We start from the raw sequence: 14576 nt of genomic DNA on the forward strand, positions 1-14576 counted from the left end.
GGGTCTATTAGTGCTAATATGTATAGTTTGATAAGGAGGACTGTCGATCTCGGGTCTATTAGTGTTAATATGTATAGTTTGATAAGGAGGACTGTCGATCTCGGTCTATTAGTGACTAATGCTTATGTATAGTTTGATAAGGAGGACTGTCGATCTCGGGTCTATTAGTGTTAATATGTATAGTTTGACAGGGATGACTGTCGATCTCGGGTCTATTAGTGCTAATATGTATAGTTTGATAAGGAGGACTGTCGGGTCTATTAGTCCTTCATGTATAGTTTGAGACATTGCTCGGGGTCTATTAGTGTTAATAGGTATATTTTGACAGGGCGGACTGTCGATCCTGAGACATTGCTGTAAGTTTGATAAGTGTTAGTATCTATGGTTCTACAATAGGATAGTTTTCGATCCTGATCCTCATTGCTCTCAAGGTCTATTAGTGCTAATAGGTATAGTTTGACAGGATGACTGTCCTGACTGTCGATAGTGCTAATAGATAGTTTGACAAGGCGGACTGTCGATCTGAGACATCGGGGTCTATTAGTGCTAATAGGTATATTTTGACAGGGCGGACAGTCGACCCTGGGTCATTTGGAAAGCAGTCTATTACAGTACCAATGGCTGAAGTCTTGCTCATTTGCAATGCAATTAAAAACTAAACAATTTCGAAGAGCTTTGCTGCAGTTGATAAATGACGCAGTAATCCGCTACCTGCTCCTCTGTTTGGCTGGAGCACAGTGATGATAGACGGGTAGTGAGAGAGAGAGTGGCTGTTAGGAGACTAAACTCACTGAGAACTTTCTAGAAAATAGTAACTAGGCTACACATAGAGAACCGAAAATGAGTGGTAGGCAACAGAGCCATACATATAAATATATATAGCTGTAGTGGGTTCAGAAAAGAGATTCGCAAACGCAATCATGCGTCATAATTGAAAGGTACAGTAATTGTGGAAATAATAATTATTGTTCAAATTGTAATTAAAAACGACCAGTAACAAATAGAGATCTTAACATGAATATTTAGACTTTAAGGCGTAAATGCCAACAGTGTTTTAGTCTGTTTCTCTCGTTCCCGAGTTCCACTCACTTCAGCACTATGGACAGCTCTCATGCTGCGCTCTCTATCCGGGTTCTGAAAGCAGAGCGAGGAAGACACAGACACGCTTGAATAGTACTTCACGTTAGGATACAGTTTGCCCACGCTTTTTAAAAAAGAATTAGGAAATCAAAGATAGTCCATATGTTTTTAAACAGGTTAGTCTATATAGATGTTTAACAATACAACTAATTCACTTCTGTTCATAGCGGTATGACAACACATTCACGAATACCAGAGGTTATGTATACTTTATTCCGGGAGGTTTTGAATAGCTTCTAATTATGAATCCACTTGTGTTCTTTGGTTTTTCCTTTACCCTATCCGTGCTCACTAACGCCAACTTCCCCTCATCATATCCTTGAGGCGGCAGCTGCACCAGCTGTAAGCGGTTAGCTACTGTAGCCAATTGAAAAGCATTGGCCGCCTGTGATTGCAGTGTTTTCTCCTATTGATTGCGCGCGGAGTAATGTGGACGAGCGTGGCACTTGTCTTACCCAGTCAGTCTTACTAGTGGAACCGAGCTGGGCTCGCTAAACCCAGTAACGTTGTCCGGTACACACAGAAGGAGGGAAGCTTTTTGATTCAACGTCAGATAACATTTGATCCAAATCGCCAAAGGCCCAATCGGAAAAGCTTGTTTTCTTAATCAGATCGGCTTGTTTCTCACCACCATCTTTCTCTCTCTCCCTCGCAGTTGCAGAAAATTGCTCCGCAGCCTTGTAAGCAATTGGTGCACTGTGAGCGACCATCATAAATCTGGAGGATTTTCAGCGTCCGCAGGTTTGCTTCTGAATTTGCTTAGGCAGGCTCTTTTAAGGAGTTGAGTACGCAGGTTGGAGAAATTGATAAAATGGCACAAAAATGCGTCTTATTTTTGTGGCTTTCGGGCAGATCACTCGCGGGATTTCCCAATCAAATTAATATAGGTAAGTGGATCATAAAATAATTATGAATAATTAAATATTTTTCCCCATAATTTTATGGATAATACCGTCTTGTTTTATCTTCTGAGTAGGACCTTTATTGTGTGTTAAGTGGGCTAACTTGCTTTGCTTGCAGTAAGAAATTGTGAACTTGCGCTGTCACTTTGGTTACAGATGTTAAGAAATTCAATGTCACCAAAATGCTTGAAACAAACTACCACATTGAATAGAAAATGTTGCAACTTTATAAGGGCGAAAATTGGCGGGCACAATCCCGAAATAACAGATTTCTGTAGACGGAATGATGAGGAGTAAAGATGGATGTGTGATCTCTTTCTCCAAATTTATTTGAGACATGGTCATGTTTACATGATCTGTGGTGTTTGGTTTAACACTTGAGATCCTTGTATAAACAGAACGACGAGAATCCCTGCAACTACAAAAAGTGCTTATGTAAGCTACATTCAAGTCAAGTCTCTTCCTCAAGTACCTTCCTTAAGTTTTGCCCGACAGGCCATAGACTACCCTCTTAGATAAGGTGTTATCTAGAACCTAAAATGCTTCCTCTGCAGTCCCCACAGTCCCCACACTTTAAAGAACCCTTTTTGCTTTCAGGTAGAACCTGTTTGCGTTAAATGTAGAACCCCTTCCACAGAGGGTTCTACATGGAACAAAACGGTTCTACCTGGAACCAAAATAGTTATCCTATGGGAACACCCGAAGAACCCTTTTGGAATCCATTTTTCTAAGACTGTACTTAACATCCAGGGGTTCCCTGTGGCCTCTATAATAAAAAGCTGAGGCAGAGAGAGTAGGATGTAAAATGTGTGTAAATAATGATGATGGGAAATGGTAGACAAAGTTGGTTATGTATCTGTATGTCTTCTAGGTGGTCTGTTCATGCGGTCCACTGTGCAGGAGCACAGTGCGTTTAGGTTAAGCTGTTCAGCTCTACAACACCAACCAGAACACTACGGAGAAACCCTTCCATCTCAACTACAACGTAGACAACCTCGAGTCGTCCAACAGCTTCTCAGTCACCCATGCATGTAAAAGTACAGAGCTGTTTCAATTCAAATCTCCCTCTGCTCTGAATATGTCCAGAATTCCCCTTGAAAACACAAGTGCAAAAACACACACACACACACGCGACATTCGTATAAAAATCTCTTGCTTGGTCTGCTTTAGCTGCAAGCGTGTAAACCAACTGTAGATAAGACCAGGGTACAGGGCTGGTGGGACAGAATACCTTTAGATGTCTCAATGGTTCACTGTCATTGTAGATAAGACCAGGGTACTCAGGGTGGTGGGACAGAATACCTTTAGATGTCTCAATGGTTCACTGTCATTGTAGATAAGACCAGGGTACTCAGGGTGGTGGGACAGAATACCTTTAGATGTCTCAATGGTTCACTGTCATTGTAGATAAGACCAGGGTACTCAGGGTGGCAGGACAGAATACCTTTAGATGTCTCAATGGTTCACTGTCATTGTAGATAAGACCAGGGTACTCAGGGTGGCAGGACAGAATACCTTTAGATGTCTCAATGATTCACTGCCATTGCGCTACACCAGTGGTCACCAACATTTGAGTCAAGATCCCTTTCTGAGTCAAAATGCATGACGAGATCTACCGCTCAGATGAAAACAAATAAACATATATTTAAAAAAAAACAAGTATTACGCCTATGCAACATGAACCTATTAAAACCAGTTGTGCAGCAATGAGGCTTGTGCAGTAGGCTATAGGCCCAATATATTATCCCTGCATACTGGCTATGCTTGAATTCCCCTTGCAATGTTGTTCTCAGGCCGTTTTGAAATTATATATATTTTTTAAATTGCTATATGATCACACTGGTAATTGATCATTTGTTGAATTACTATGAGGCACATAGTTGAGTGAGCAGGATAATGTGTTTTATTTTGGACTGATGGCTTGCATCTATCTGATGGTCAGTCTGAGGGAAGGGAGGAAATATTTAGCATTTTATTAGGATCCCCATTAGCTGTTGCAAAAGCAGCAGCTTCTCTTTCTGGGGTCCACACAAAACATGACATAATACAGAACGTTAGTAGACAACAGCTCAAGGACAGAACTACATAAAAAAAAAATGTTTTTACAAAAGGCACAAGTAGCCTACATATCAATACATACACACAAACGTTCTAGGTCAAATAGGGGAGAGTCGTTGTGCCGTGTTGCTTTATCTGTTTTGAAACCAGGTTTGCTGTTTATTTGAGCAATACGAGATGGAACAGAGTTCCATGCAGTAATAGCTCTATATAATACTGTACACTCTCTGGAATTTATGGATTTGGGGACTGTGAAAATGTCTGGTGGGGTAAGTTTGTGTGTCAGAGCTGTGTGTAAGTTGACTATGCAAACAATTTGGGATTTTCAACAACTTAATGTTTTTTTATTTTTAATAAAGAAGTGATGCAGTCAGTCTCTTCTCAACTCTTATCCAAGAGTTGCAGCACTGAACCACGACTGGACAATAATCAAGATTAGACAAAACTAGAGCCTGCAGGACTTGCTTTTGGAGTTTGGTGTCAAATCAGAGTATCCCTTTATTACAGACAGACCTCTCCCCATCTTTACAACCATTGAATCTATATGTTTTGACCATGACAGTTTACAATCAAAGGTATCACCAAGTAATTTAGTCTCTTCAACTTGTTCAAAAGACACACCATTCATTACCATATTGAGCTGAGGTCTAGAACTTAGGGAATGATTTGTACCAAATGCAATGTTCTTAGTTTTAGAGATGTCAGATCAGCTTGTTTCTCAGTTTATTAATGGACCAGTTTATTAATGGACCAGTTTATTAATGGACCAGTTTATTAATGGACCAGTTTATTAATGGACCAGTTTATTAATGGACCAGTTTATTAATGGACCAGTTTATTAATGGCTACCCATTCAAAACAGACTGTGACGCTTTAAGGGTTTCAGTGAATTCATTAGCTGTGGTTGCTGATGTATATATGGTTGAATCATCAGCATACATGGACACATGCTTTGTTTAATGCCAATGGTGGCAGGTCATTGGTAAAAATAAAAGAGCAGAGGGCCTAGAAAGCTGCCCTGCGGTACACCACACTTTACATGTTTGACATTAGAAGCTTCCATTAAAGAAAACCCTTTGAGTTCTATTAGATAGATGGCTCTGAATCCATGATACGGCAGAGGTTGAAAAGCCATAACACTATTTTTAACAACATTTTCTGGTCAATAGTATCAAAGGTTGCACTGAAATCTAACAGTACAGCTCCACAATCATTTGATCAATTTCTTTCAACCAATCATCAGTCATTTTGTGTCAGTGTAGTACATGTTGAGTGCCCTTCTCTATAAGCGTGCTGAAAGTCTGTTGTTAATTTGTTTACAGAGAAAAATAATTGTATTTGGTCAAACACCATTTTTTTCAAACAGTTTGCTATGAGCTGGCAGCAAGCGTATAGGTCTGCTGTTAGAACCAGTAAAGGCCGCTTTACCACTCTTGTGTAGCGGAATGACTTTGGCTTCCCTCCAGCCCCGAGGACAAATACTTTCCTCTAGGCTCAGATTAAAGATATGACAGATAGGAGTGGCTATAGAGTCAGCTACCATCTTCAGTAGCTTTCCATCAATGTTGTCAGTGCCAGGAGGCTTGTCATTATTGATCGATAACAACAAGGTTTCACCTCTCCCACAAAAACTTTACAAAATGCAAACTTGCAATGATTGTCTTTTATTATTATTTTTTTTAATGCATGAATACGATGGCTCACTGTTCGTTGGTGGCATTTCCTGCCTAAGTTTTCCCACTTTGCCAATGAAGTAATCATTAACTTAATTGGCAACATCAAATGGTTTTGTGATGAATAAGCCATCGGATTTGATTAAAGATGAAGTTGAATGTCTTTCTGCCCATATTTAATTTAAAGTACTCCCAAGTTTTTTTGTTTTTCCATCAGTCTTTATATAATTGATCTTGGCTTCATAATATAGTTTCTTCTTATTTTTTGTTGAGTTCAGTCACATAATTTCTCAATTTGCAGTAAGTCAGCCAGTCAGATGTACAGCCAGAGTTATTATCCACTCCTTTTGCCCCATCTCGTTCAACCATACAGTTCTTAAATTCCGCCTCAATCAATGGAGCCTTAACAGTTCTAACAGTTTCTTTACAGGTGCATCAATAATTGTAAATTCATGAAATTGCTTCTTTATCAAAGTGCAGCATCTGGATGTTCCTTATTGAGCACATCAGACCAATAAATATTTTTAACATCATCCACAGAAAAGTCACAGAAACGTCTTGTGTTTGATTTCTCATATGCCCAGCTTTTAGAACTTTGGCTTTCAGGATAAAAAGCCACTTATATTGTGTTCAGTGCATCCAATGGGTACGGATACAGCTTAAAGAACAAAGTTATGCTGTATTAGTAAAAATGTGATCGATACATGTAGATTATGTTGTTCCTGTAGTGTTTGTAAACACCCTGGTAGGTTGATTAATAACCTGAACCTCTTGAGCAGACAGCTTGATGAAAACCAGTCAATATTCAGGTCCCCAAGAAAGTAAACCTCTCTGTTTACATCACATACACTATCAAGCATTTGACACATATTATTTAGATTCTGACTGTTAGCACTTGGTGGCCTATAGCAATACCCCAAAGGAAAAAGGCTTTAGAAGTGCCAAGTGAACCTGCAACCACAACACTTCAATAACACTTGACATAAGATCTTCTCTAAGCATTACAGGGATATGGCTCTGAATATATATGTTACACACACAGCAACACTTCCCCTATAAGCATTTCTGTCTCTTCTATAGATGTTATATCCTTGGATTGCTACTGCTGTATCATCAAATGAATGATTTAAATGAGTCTCAGAAATGGCTAATATGAATGTTACCTGATGTTAGCAAGATACTGATTTCATTAACCTTATTTATATTGCTACATATGGTCTATTTTCATCCCTTTCCTGGGTGGCTTACCAGGGATAGACATAATATGGAAAGAGCAGACAAAGCAAGACAAAAAAATATATCCATTCAGCAGTCCATTAATCAACTGGTGTGTCTGTTTATATGTCTGTGCTGTGGGGTTGAAGCTACAAACCCATAGTCTCGGCTCTCTCATCCCGTCAGGCTTCTGGGAAGGAGGGTGGATAATGATCCTGTCAGAGGTTGTAAGCAATGTCCCCACGTGCTGTGGCAGCTTTCATGGCTGGGATCAGTTCTTTCCTCTTCTGGTGCACAGCTTCAGGACAGACCTTGTTGAAGATGTACATTCCTCTCACGTTCTTGGCTTTTCCAGAACAGTTACCTTGTCCTTGAACCTCAGGAACTTGACCACTATCGGCCTGGGCCTGTCGCCTGGGCCTGTCGCCTGGGCCTGTCGCCTGGGCCCGTCGCCTGGGCCTGTCGCCTGGGCCCGTCGCCTGGGCCCGTCGCCTGGGCCCGTCGCCTGGGCCCGTCGCCTCGCCTGGGCCTGTCGCGGGTTTTCCATTCCTGTGGCGCACCCCCACCTCAATCTTCCTGTGTGTCCATCTTCAATTTCTCAGAGATAATTTCCCTCACATTGTCCTCAGACTCTGTCCAGGTCTCATGTGGAGATTCTGCAATTCCGTCCACAACCATGCTATTCTGCCTTGATTGTCCCTCCCTTGTCATCATGGATTCACACACACAACTGATTTCCTCTCTCAATTACTTACAGATTGCTGTCATCTTGCCATTCTTCTGTTTCAACTCATCGAGCTGACCCTGAACAGCAAACTGTTCTTCAGGTCCTGGACCTCTCTGGTCAGGTCCATTATTTTATTTGTTGAATCCACCAGTATTTGGACAAAACACTTGAAGCTATTTTCTTGTTGTGGTAAGAACTGCTTGTAGAACTCTTTTTGTTTGTTTAAAAGACCCTTCACCTGTGATAGACACCACTGTCCTCAACTGTACTCCTGTTGAGGACAGTGTGAGGCTGCCTCTCACCCGACTCAAAATCCCTTTGCTCTCCTTCCCTGCGCTGAGAAAAGAGAACAGTCTTCCAGCTGATGGAGAACTTAAATCACACTAGATTATTTCTGCCTCATGCACCAATTCATGTTGTTCCTCCAATGACCAGAGAAAGTGAAATATTCCTCGATATTAAAAAAGACAAAACTAACAACAAGCTTTTCGGAACACTTTGGTGTACTCATTCATTGTAAGTGAAAGTAGGGAGAACTCTCATTTTATGGCTCATAAAATGTTGAACAAAGTGTTGACAGTGCTATATAATAACATAAATGTGAATTTAGTCATAAAAAGCAGCTCTTTACTCTTCGTTATCTCTCTCTAGTCAATGTTTTAAACGTTTAGAAGTTTCACAGCATCAACTTTGCAATGCATTCTAGGTTTCTTTTTACAGTCTATGGCTCGAGAAACTGTGCAGACACGATGATCTGAGCTGTCTGATTGGCCAGCCTTAGGCCTATAGCTGCGCTCGATTTGCTCTCTGGGCCTGCCAGGTAGGCGGAGCTCAGATCACGGTAGACTCACTGTAGGGTCACTGTAGACACTCTTGGTAGACACTCCGGTAAAGAATCTCGGTAGACACTCACTGTAGACTCAGCATCTAGATGTGGTCAAAAGGTTTGCCCAGATAGGGAAAAGACAATGGCCTAGTCTTGACATCATAAGTGTTCAGCTGCAGAACCTTGTAAACAGACGTCTCTGGTCCTCTGTGGTTCTGCCCACTCCTATAAAACATAATGTGGAACAGTCATCCAGCAGACATGTTTATCCATAGCATCGTACAGTTAACATATGCAACCTATTCAGAACACGTGGCCCATCCAGGAATTAAACCCACAAACCTCGTCTGTGTAATTGGAACCACATTGGCCCGATGTGTCTGGCCCGCTGGTCATTGTGGCTCTCCTCTCCTCTCATCTTGTCCCCTTTCCTCTCCTCTGTCTCCTCAGCTCAGCCCCCACTGCAGTGTCCGCTCATTAGCACACAGACCTCATATCGCCTCATTGCGCTGTCATTGGCTGATGGGAAAAAAATCCATACCCCTTCACCATACCCAAACCGGTAAATTAGTTAGGACTGAGTCCTGCAGTGGAGAGGTGGGGTGGGTCAGAGGTGGGTAGGTCTGAGAGGTGGAAAGGTGGGTCGGTAGAGAGTTGGGTCTGAAAGGTGGGTCAATAGAGAGGTGGGTCTGATGGGTGGATCTGAGAGGTGGGATGGTGGAGAGTTGGGGTGGACAGGTGGGTCTGAAAGGTGGGGTGCTGGGGAGGTGGAAAGGTGGGTCGGTAGAGAGGTGGATCTGAGAGGTTGGTCTGAGAGGTGGATCTGAGAGTTGGGGTGGTGGATCTGAGAGTTGGGTCGGTAGAGAGGTGGGTCTGAGAGGTGGGGGAGGAAGCAGAGAAAGCAAAGCTCCCATATCACAGTTAGCCAGCTAGAGAAGCGTGGGCTGTTACCACGGCGTCTAGTTAACGAACACGCCCTGCACCCTCTCCTTCACGCTGTTGATAGGGACACAGAAACAATAAGCAAATGAGTAAATAAATTATAGATAACGGCGTTGGTAATTTCACGCGTGTTGAAGGAGCAGGGAGCATGGGAGAAAGAGGGCTTGATATCAGAATCAAATTAAAACCATGAAGGCAGGAGCAGAGACAGTCTTCTCCTCATGGCTTAGAGAGAGGGTCGGGCTCCTGAGGGCGCCATTTCTGCTTTATCATTCACACACAATCATGTCACCATTCACAACTTATAGCAGCTCCATGAAGTGTGCGTGTGTGGGTGCGTTTTGTGTGTGCGGCCATACTCTGTGTGTGAGAAATGTACGAGCCTTTGATGATGAGGAAGGTGTGGAAAAGCAAGGTGTGCTCTGTCTGTCTCTGCACTGAAAACAGTGGAATGTTGTCTCACAGCCATTCCTGTTTGTTGTGGGAACTGTTTCTTTGATGTGTTTTTGAAGTCATCTGCTGGGGTTTGAATCTGCCTCTTCTACTGTATGAGCAGGACACACTGTTCTACATACAGGCCTAGGCTCAGGGGGAAACCTAAATGACACCATACTTGACCAGAGCCATATGCGTCCTGGTCAAATGTAGTGCTATACTACGGGGCCCTGAGTCCTGGTCAAATGTAGTGCTCTACGGGCCCTGAGTCCTGGTCAAATGTAGTGCTCTACTACGGGCCCTGAGTCCTGGTCAAATGTAGTGCTCTACCGGGCTCTGAGTCCTGGTCAAATGTAGTGCTCTACTATGGGCCCTGAGTCCTGGTCAAATGTAGTGCTCTACGGGCCCTGAGTCCTGGTCAAATGTAGTGCTCTACTACGGGCCCTGAGTCCTGGTATGTAGTGCTACTACGGGCCTGAGTCCTGGTCAAATGTCAAATGTAGTGCTATACTACGGGCCCTGAGTCCTGGTCAAATGTAGTGCTCTACTACGGGCCCTGAGTCCTGGTCAAATGTAGTGCTATACTACGGGCCCTGAGTCCTGGTCAAAAGTGCTATACTACGGGCCCTGAGTCCTGGTCAAATGTAGTGCTATACTGGGCTCTGAGTCCTGGTCAAATGTGAGTCCTGGTCAAATGTAGTGCTCTACTACGGGCCTGAGTCCTGGTCAAATGTAGTGCTCTACTACGGGCCCCTGAGTCCTGGTCAAATGTAGTGCTATGGGCCCTGGTCTAGTGCTCTACTACGGGCTCTGAGTCCTGGTCAAATGTAGTGCTCATACTACGGGCCCTGGTCCTGGTCAAATGTAGTGCTCTACTACGGGCCCCTGGTCCTGGTCACGTAGTGCCTCTACCATGGGCCCTGGTCAAATGTAGTGCTCTACTACGGGCCCTGGTTCTGGTCAAATGTAAGTGCTCTACTATGGGCTCTGAGTCCTGGTCAAAAGTAGTACTATACTGGGTCCTGGTCAAATGTAGTGCTCTACTATGGGTCCTGGTCAAAAGTAGTGCTCTACTACGGGCCCTGGGTCCTGGGTCAAATGTAGTGCTCTACTATGGGCCCTGGTCAAATGTAGTGCTCTACTACGGGCCCCCTGGTCAAATGTAGTGCTCTACTACGGGCCCTGGTCAAATGTAGTGCTCTACTACGGGCCCTGGGTCCTGGTCAAATGTAGTGCTCTACTATGGGCCCTGGTCAAAAGTAGTGCTCTACTACGGGCCCTGGGTCCTGGGTCAAATGTAGTGCCAAATGTAGTGCTCTACTACGGGCCCTGGTCAAATGTAGTGCCTACTATGGGCCCTGGTCAAAAGTAGTGCTCTACTACGGGCCCTGGGTCCTGGTCAAATGTAGTGCTCTACTATGGGCCCTGGTCAAAGTAGTGCTCTACTACGGGCCCTGGGTCCTGGTCAAATGTAGTGCTCTACTATGGGCCCTGGTCAAAAGTAGTGCTCTACTACGGGCCTGGGTCCTGGTCAAATGTAGTGCTCTACTACTATGGGCCCTGGTCAAATGTAGTGCTCTACTACGGGCCCTGGTCAAATGTAGTGCTCTACTACGGGCCCTGGTCAAATGTAGTGCTCTACTACGGGCCCTGGTCAAATGTAGTGCTCTACTACGGGCCTGGTCAAATGTAGTGCTCTACTACGGGGTCCTGGTCAAATGTAGTGCTCTACTACGGGCCCTGAAAGATGCATTTTTTTGTAATTTTACATTTATTAAACTTAACCAGGCAAGTCCGTTAAGAGAAAAATCTTATTTACATTGACGGCCTACCCTAGCCAAACCCTAACCCGGACGACGCTGGGCCAATTGTGCGCCACCCTATGGGACTCCCGAATCACGGCCGGTTGTGATACAGCCCGGAATCGAAACAGGGTCTGTAGTGACACCTAGGTAGACTCAGTCTTCTACTCAACATGAAGGCTGTCAAACTGTTGCTAGACCTGACTAGGACTTGAGTTGAGGCTTTGAGAATATGATTTATTTAACATTGGAATGACATTATTCTCCTTCAACATGATCAGCCGCATATTCTAGATCAGATACATGCCTCTTGTTTCCTGTTCAGGTAGCTAGCTCTAGTGTAGCATCTGGGAGTCCTGTCAAGCTGAGCCTGCAAATAGCAGACAGCACAATAGTCCACACACACACACACACACACACACACGCACACACGCACGCAAAAGCATGCAAAAGCATGCATGATCGTACACACGCGCACACACACACACACACACACACCCCGTACGCACAATAGTCCTTAGATGTTCACTCCGGATCAGTGCCAGAAACCTCTCTGAATGTGACCAGAGATGAATATTGCTTGAAAAGAGTCGAAGTTGTTTGCTTGAGCCATCCTGGATGCTGCTGAAGATTTCCGTACCACAGTTGAATCAGTCTGGGCCTCTGAGAGGTGGGCCATATTTATATTGTTATTCATAAATTGAAATGGACAGATATGACCTGATCCCAGATCAGCAATTCTATTCTTTGTGGGTTTGGGCCCCGGTCATAGTCCTCAAAGAAAAGCTCTGACAAAGTCAGTGAGGATGATACGTACGTCGATTAAACAACTGCAATTAAACAACTCAGCTTAAACAACTAGAGCAGTGTAGAGCAGTGAATTCAATGGGTACGTCAGCTTAAACAACTGGTAGAGCAGTGAATTCAATGGGGGTAAACAATGCTACAATGGGTCCCCAGTTTCTTTGTTGTGGGTTTGTGTGTATTTCAGAAATGTTTTTCCTGATTCCCCTAAGCAGCTGATTTCAGGAAATGTTTTCCTGGATTCCCCCAAGCAGCTGATTGGTGCCACATTGCTAATTGGAGCTGACCCCGCCCCTCTCATCAGGGGATACAGCTGTCTGCAATTACAGACTCCTTCTCCAGCTGTGTATAAGCCAGTGATCCTTTGCTCTGAGAGAGCTGATTGTGTCCTGTGTTGGTTGTTGCTCAGAGAGAGCTGATTGGTGTGTCCTGTGATGGTTGTTGCTCAGAAAGAGCTGATTGGTATGTCCTGTGATGGTTGTTGCTCAGAGACAGCTGATTGGTGTGTCCTGTGATGGTTGTTGCTCAGAAAGAGCTGATTGGTATGTCCTGTGATGGTTGTTGCTCAGAAAGAGCTGATTGGTATGTCCTGTGATGGTTGTTGCTCAGAGACAGCTGATTGGTGTGTCCTGTGATGGTTGTTGCTCAGAAAGAGCTGATTGGTATGTCCTGTGATGGTTGTTGCTCAGAAAGAGCTGATTGGTATGTCCTGTGATGGTTGTTGCTCAGAAAGAGCTGATTGGTATGTCCTGTGATGGTTGTTGCTCAGAGACAGCTGATTGGTATGTCCTGTGTTGGTTGTTGTTCAGAGACAGCAGATTGGTGTGTCCTGTGTTGGTTGTTGTTCAGAGACAGCTGATTGGTATGTCCTGTGATGGTTGTTGCTCAGAGACAGCTGATTGAACAACAACCATCACAGGACATACCAATCAGCTGTCTCTGAGCAACAACCATCACAGGACATACCAATCAGCTGTCTCTGAACAACAACCATCACAGGACATACCAATCAGCTGTCTCTGAGCAACAACCATCACAGGACAATTGTCAGCTGTCAGACACCATCACTGATTGGTATGTCCTGTGTTGGTTGTTGCTCAGAGAGCTGATTATGTCTGTGATGGTTGTTGTTCAGAACAGCTGATTGGTGTGTCCTGTGTTGGTTGTTGCTCAGCTGATCATGGTTGTTGCTCGAGAGAGCTGGTATGTCCTGTGTTGGTTGTTGCTCAGAGACAGCTGATTGGTGTGTCCTGTGATGGTTGTTGCTCAGAGACAGCTGATTGGTGTGTCCTGTGTTGGTTGTTGCTCAGAGAGAGCTGATTGGTGTGTCCTGTGTTGGTTGTTGCTCAGAGACAGCTGATTGGTGTGTCCTGTGTTGGTTGTTGCTCAGAGACAGCTGATTGGTGTGTCCTGTGTTGGTTGTTGCTCAGAGACAGCAGATTGGTGTGTCCTGTGTTGGTTGTTGCTCAGAGACAGCAGATTGGTGTGTCCTGTGTTGGTTGTTGCTCAGAGACAGCAGATTGGTGTGTCCTGTGTTGGTTGTTGCTCAGAGACAGCAGATTGGTATGTGCTGTGTTGGTTGTTGTTCAGAGACAGCAGATTGGTGTGTCCTGTGATGGTTGTTGCTCAGACAGTTTTTGTAAACAATTTTGTAACCGGTCCTGCTGAGGTATGTTTTGTCACAAGCACTGTGATTTGATGATTGAAATTGTTCACGTTAAGTTAGTAGTATTCTGTTTTTGTTCCCAGGGGGAAGGGGAAGGCACCTTGGGAGTGCTTAGACAAGAGACCTGTGGGCATATATACAGTGCCTTGCGAAAGTATTCGGCCGCCTTGAACTTTGCGACCTTTTGCCACATTTCAGGCTTCAAACATAAAGATATAAAACTATTTTTTGTGAAGAATCAACAAGAAGTGGGACACAATCATGAAGTAGAACGACATTTATTGGATATTTCAAACTTTTTTTAACAAATCAAAAACTGAAAAATTGGGCGTGCAAAATTATTCAGCCCCTTTACTTTCAATGCAGCAAACTCTCCAGAAGTTCAG

General features: G+C 43.9%; 1 pseudogene; it reads left to right on the plus strand.

Annotated features, from left to right (window-relative positions):
• Window positions 1-1951: 1951 nt before the first annotated feature.
• The window catches only part of LOC127913897 (glutamate receptor 3-like), a 267990-nt pseudogene continuing 255365 nt past the window's right edge, over window positions 1952-14576 (plus strand).

The sequence above is a fragment of the Oncorhynchus keta genome, chromosome 30 (genome assembly GCF_023373465.1).
Source record: "Oncorhynchus keta strain PuntledgeMale-10-30-2019 chromosome 30, Oket_V2, whole genome shotgun sequence".
NCBI classification, from domain to species: Eukaryota; Metazoa; Chordata; class Actinopteri; order Salmoniformes; family Salmonidae; genus Oncorhynchus; species Oncorhynchus keta.